The sequence below is a fragment of the Macrosteles quadrilineatus genome, unplaced genomic scaffold (assembly GCF_028750875.1).
Source record: "Macrosteles quadrilineatus isolate MER2022 unplaced genomic scaffold, UCM_ALF_1.0 Scaffold_1__1_contigs__length_201487025, whole genome shotgun sequence".
Classification (NCBI taxonomy): Eukaryota; Metazoa; Arthropoda; class Insecta; order Hemiptera; family Cicadellidae; genus Macrosteles; species Macrosteles quadrilineatus.
The window spans coordinates 181566419-181572633 of NW_026542594.1; positions in this window are offsets into that span (position 1 = coordinate 181566419).

The window sequence follows — 6215 nt, forward strand, 5'->3', positions numbered from 1 at the left end:
TAAAGGTGATAATGCAGCAGCCCTTAGGTCTAGCCTGAAGTAATGCGAAATCGAGCCCGGGGCTAGTGCCTAGCGTCCTAGAACAATAATTTCTTAGATATCATTTTTTATTTAAACATTTGCAAGTAAAATTTTGAGCTTTTAATGGTTGTGTAACTGTGCAATATACGAGTATTTTATAAGCTAGAGTTTTTTTTATAATTTAATTTACTATTCTTGTCTTCTAATTTACTTTTGCCAATAATATTTCCCTACTGGGTCAAGAATCTTTTTATTGGCATCCATTTCCATAAACCATTTATACGTAATAAAACAAAGTAAGTAAAATTGATTTCTCCTTCTTATCATGTGACTTGTATGAGTTATTTATATTTTTAAGATTGTAACCACATAACGTCCCTTTTCCAGCCTTCATACTTAACAGATTTTTAGAATTGATATGACATTTTATAGCTTATGATCTAGCGAATATGCAAATGGTAACTAAAAAAGTAATTTCCCTAAGACCTTCACCCCCTCACCTTTTAATTTATTTCTAGGGTCAACTTTTATGGATCCAGTTGTTATGCTAGTCCACTTTCTTTATAATGGTTTAAATGTGAATTGTAATTTAACTGGTGTCCTTTCGGTTGAATTTTTAACCACAGGCAGATTGTAAGCAAGAGACGAACCCATTTTATGAAAATGTATTTTGAATATTCTACTTTTTCGTCAACGGTGAACTGATTGAATTAGGTAAATCCCTCATTATAGTGTAGATCTAAAATAAAAAAAAAACTGAGTTAGTGGATATATTCACCTAATAACTGTGCTAAGCAGACAAAATCTTGAAAAAGTAAATTGGTATTGCGCTGCATTCAATTTTCCAAGAAAACAAATGTTGGACCCTATTAAACTCCGCGATTTGAGAGCGGACCCTCTCGTTTACTATTAATGCATACTAAAACAAATAGAATTTGGTCTTTAAAGGCTTCTTCAGGGATTGTAGAAGTCTTTTAAGAAATTCAATGCTGGAATCAAGTGAACTGAGAAGGTTTCATGGGGCACAGTTTCTTGGGGCTTCATTTAAGTATCTAATAGTTATAAATATACAATGCTTTGGGCACCTGACCCCACAAACACCTTACAAGAAAAACAATACGATTTGCTATCAGATTCGGTAAAATCTCGACAGTTTTGGAAATTGCGTGCCTTTTCGAGCTATGAAACAGTAGTCCAGGCTCTAAACAGTTTGAGTATGCACTGAAAGTCTGACAAAATTTGACTTTTGATTATTGTTGGGGACATCTAGTAGATGAAAAAAATCGATGATGTCGCATTTCTAGGGTGGTCACAACTCGGGGGGGGGAGGGGGGGAAGTTGCGCGGGTCATCGGTTTACGTTTCCGCGTCTAACTCACAAACGGTTAATGATAGAAAGGTGGTTTAAGCGTCTATCTACGCCTAAATATATTGTCTTTTAAAAAAATTATTACAACCTTTCTTCTATCTCTGATACTTTAGGCGCTAATCAACATTTATTGCAAAAAATAAAATTTAAAAATACTTTAAAATGAAATATCGGAAATATTGCGCTTGTTTAGGGCATGTTACAAACTATTTATGGTTAGAAAAACTAACAAGTAGTACAAAAACACCAAGTTTAAAGAAATCTGTGCAAAAACAACAGAGCTACGTTGATTTCAGTAAGAGTAAACGTGGAAAATTCGTAGTGGTATCGAGGCGCGCATGGATGGTACGTAGCCCACAGTCAATATAGGTTTGATGTTGTAAGTAACTATGGGAAAGCTGAATTTTTCTATGCTGTTAGACCATGTTGAGATGATCATTTTCCCGAAAGTCAACACTTCTCCCCCCTTGTGCTTTCCTCTAACCCCCCTTTTTAGATAAATTTACAGTCTCTTAGAAATTAAGCTATAACTTTAAAACGGGTAAGGATAATAACGCAATTTTTTTTAATCATTTTGCGTTACGATATTCTACAAAAAGTGTATTTACCATGGTACCCTAAATATTCATAGTTAAAAAATATCATAAACATAAAAAAATAATTTTTATGGATTAATTTATGAAACTTTTCTTTGTAGATTTTTTATACGAGGTCGCACAACAAAATATTTGATATAAAATTTGGGGTGCATAGTTTACATTTTAAAATAATACATAGTTATTAACAGTTTGTTTACATATAGTGGTTATAGATAGTACAGTATATTGATTTTACAGGACTCTGGCTTTTTTTTGCACCGCAACAATGAAAAAAATACGTATATTATAGTTTTTGTATTTGAATTTGCCGCTTATATAGATTATATTAACGTTATGTAGCTCATTCAGTACATATACAGACTGTAGTGGATAAATATGAATGAATATCATGCATTTGCTGCTGTACGCCAGAGCCTCATTTTATTATACAGGGTGTCTCACCTAAAGTGAAGCAATAGATAACTTTTTATTATGAGATTTAGAGTTAACTTCTTATAGGACATTACCCTTTATTTTAAGATGTTTTTTAGTGGTTTCGAATTTTAAAAATTGTTCGCCATTTTCCAATATGGCTGACAACTTTGTTAGTCCTATGGAATACCCTGTATTTTATGATTGTTTTAGAATGTAAAAGCACAATTTGTAAACCTTTTTATTCTTGACACTTTTCTCTAAAGCTACTTGTTTAGGAGTTACATCGTGTTACATCGAAGAAGAAATGGTTTGTGAGTACATCCTGCATCCTGTAGCTCATAAACGAGTAAGTTTAAGAGCGAAAATACAAAGAATAACCAAAGAATAAGTTACCATCCAACCTTGTTAATAATTTTCCAATTTTATAAATAGAATGTTTAAATTCAAGATTTTAATATTATTTGAATTGGGAAAATATTAATTCAATCAAATGTATTCATAGCATTATCTACTACTAACCATTTTTCAGTAGTATCATTAATTTACAGTGCATTGACAAATTAATGACACCTGGGTCCAGTTACGATCTTTCTTGGAATCAAACCAACTAAAACAATTTAAATATGATCATAATACAACACTTTCGGTTTTATTAAAAAGTGTGTATATTATATCAAACAAATTAGGACACCTAGGACGTTTAGACACGACTGTGTCTTTAAGAGGAATGTCCTTTATTTTGCTAGATGTTTCAATGATAGATTTTCATTATTTTACTGGTCACTAAGATATGCGGTTTTACTATTCAAATTGATTTATTTCTGTATAAAGACAACTAAATCTAATTCTATAAATTGCTGTATATAAACATAATGGTTCAAATCAGTGCCAACATTCCTTGTTACCAAAATAGAAGTTATAACACTAAACAATTACATGTTGTAATTCCAACTTTATATTTGGTCGTAGTGACCACAGATTTAACATTTTTAGTTTTACACTGTTATGTCTTTACTGACTATTTATTTAATGTTGTAAGATACAGAAAAGTAATTGCTGATTCTATTAAATCTGCAGCTTCCCTCAAATCGTGTCTAAATTTTTACGCAATAAATGCTGTTATAAAGTAAATGATTTTTTCTGCTGACTCTTGTAAAGAATTATTAAGATCTTTGTTTTTTCACGATTCATGTATATTGTGTACACAATGAATAAAGAAAAATTTGATTGATAGGTTGATTGATAATATACCTTAAGTTTTTAAGTATTTAGTATGCAATTCCACTTACATATTTCGTTATCAGTTATCAAAAGATCGCAAGCGTTGGATGCCACATGATGTACACGATGGTACAGCCACAGCGCGCACAATTTACTGAAAGATGAATCCACATGGTCCGGTTAGAAGCATTGTTGACGCATGCGCAAACCACCCCCTCCCCTTAAACACTCTGCCCTTAAACACAAACTGGTGAACACTAGTGTTTACTTATTGGTTTTTAAAGTAATTGTGTCATTTGTACTAGTGATAATTTCCAACTAAGGAATTTGTACAGTTTCATTTACAATTTACCATCGATGTCTTCTCCGCCGTCCTCGTAGACAGGGGAATCGTCAATTTCTTGTGAATGTGTATGTGAGTGAGAGTGTAATTGAGCATTGCTTTCCTATTTGTTGTTTAGGTTATATTTGTGTTCATTAATAAAGTCAGTTAATTTATAATATGGTCATTCAAAGAGAGTATTTCAATTATTCCCTGTTAAAATTGTTCGACTACTGCTAGATGGAATTCGAGCTGGTTAGTAGTAAGGCGTGGGACTTCGTTCCCTGAGGTTCTGGGTTCCAATCCCACCTAATTACCAATGGTTTTTTAAAGGTGATAATGCAGCAGCCCTTAGGTCTAGCCTGAAGTAATGCGAAATCGAGCCCGGGGCTAGTGCCTAGCGTCCTAGAACAATAATTTCTTAGATATCATTTTTTATTTAAACATTTGCAAGTAAAATTTTGAGCTTTTAATGGTTGTGTAACTGTGCAATATACGAGTATTTTATAAGCTAGAGTTTTTTTTATAATTTAATTTACTATTCTTGTCTTCTAATTTACTTTTGCCAATAATATTTCCCTACTGGGTCAAGAATCTTTTTATTGGCATCCATTTCCATAAACCATTTATACGTAATAAAACAAAGTAAGTAAAATTGATTTCTCCTTCTTATCATGTGACTTGTATGAGTTATTTATATTTTTAAGATTGTAACCACATAACGTCCCTTTTCCAGCCTTCATACTTAACAGATTTTTAGAATTGATATGACATTTTATAGCTTATGATCTAGCGAATATGCAAATGGTAACTAAAAAAGTAATTTCCCTAAGACCTTCACCCCCTCACCTTTTAATTTATTTCTAGGGTCAACTTTTATGGATCCAGTTGTTATGCTAGTCCACTTTCTTTATAATGGTTTAAATGTGAATTGTAATTTAACTGGTGTCCTTTCGGTTGAATTTTTAACCACAGGCAGATTGTAAGCAAGAGACGAACCCATTTTATGAAAATGTATTTTGAATATTCTACTTTTTCGTCAACGGTGAACTGATTGAATTAGGTAAATCCCTCATTATAGTGTAGATCTAAAATAAAAAAAAAACTGAGTTAGTGGATATATTCACCTAATAACTGTGCTAAGCAGACAAAATCTTGAAAAAGTAAATTGGTATTGCGCTGCATTCAATTTTCCAAGAAAACAAATGTTGGACCCTATTAAACTCCGCGATTTGAGAGCGGACCCTCTCGTTTACTATTAATGCATACTAAAACAAATAGAATTTGGTCTTTAAAGGCTTCTTCAGGGATTGTAGAAGTCTTTTAAGAAATTCAATGCTGGAATCAAGTGAACTGAGAAGGTTTCATGGGGCACAGTTTCTTGGGGCTTCATTTAAGTATCTAATAGTTATAAATATACAATGCTTTGGGCACCTGACCCCACAAACACCTTACAAGAAAAACAATACGATTTGCTATCAGATTCGGTAAAATCTCGACAGTTTTGGAAATTGCGTGCCTTTTCGAGCTATGAAACAGTAGTCCAGGCTCTAAACAGTTTGAGTATGCACTGAAAGTCTGACAAAATTTGACTTTTGATTATTGTTGGGGACATCTAGTAGATGAAAAAAATCGATGATGTCGCATTTCTAGGGTGGTCACAACTCGGGGGGGGGAGGGGGGGAAGTTGCGCGGGTCATCGGTTTACGTTTCCGCGTCTAACTCACAAACGGTTAATGATAGAAAGGTGGTTTAAGCGTCTATCTACGCCTAAATATATTGTCTTTTAAAAAAATTATTACAACCTTTCTTCTATCTCTGATACTTTAGGCGCTAATCAACATTTATTGCAAAAAATAAAATTTAAAAATACTTTAAAATGAAATATCGGAAATATTGCGCTTGTTTAGGGCATGTTACAAACTATTTATTGTTAGAAAAACTAACAAGTAGTACAAAAACACCAAGTTTAAAGAAATCTGTGCAAAAACAACATAGCTACGTTGATTTCAGTAAGAGTAAACGTGGAAAATTTGTAGTAGTATCGAGGCGCGCATGGATGGTACGTAGCCCACAGTCAATATAGGTTTGATGTTGTAAGTAACTATGGGAAAGCTGAATTTTTCTATGCTGTTAGACCATGTTGAGATGATCATTTTCCCGAAAGTCAACACTTCTCCCTCCTTGTGCTTTCCTCTAACCCCCCTTTTTAGATAAATTTACAGTCTCTTAGAAATTAAGCTATAACTTTAAAACGGGTAAGGATAATA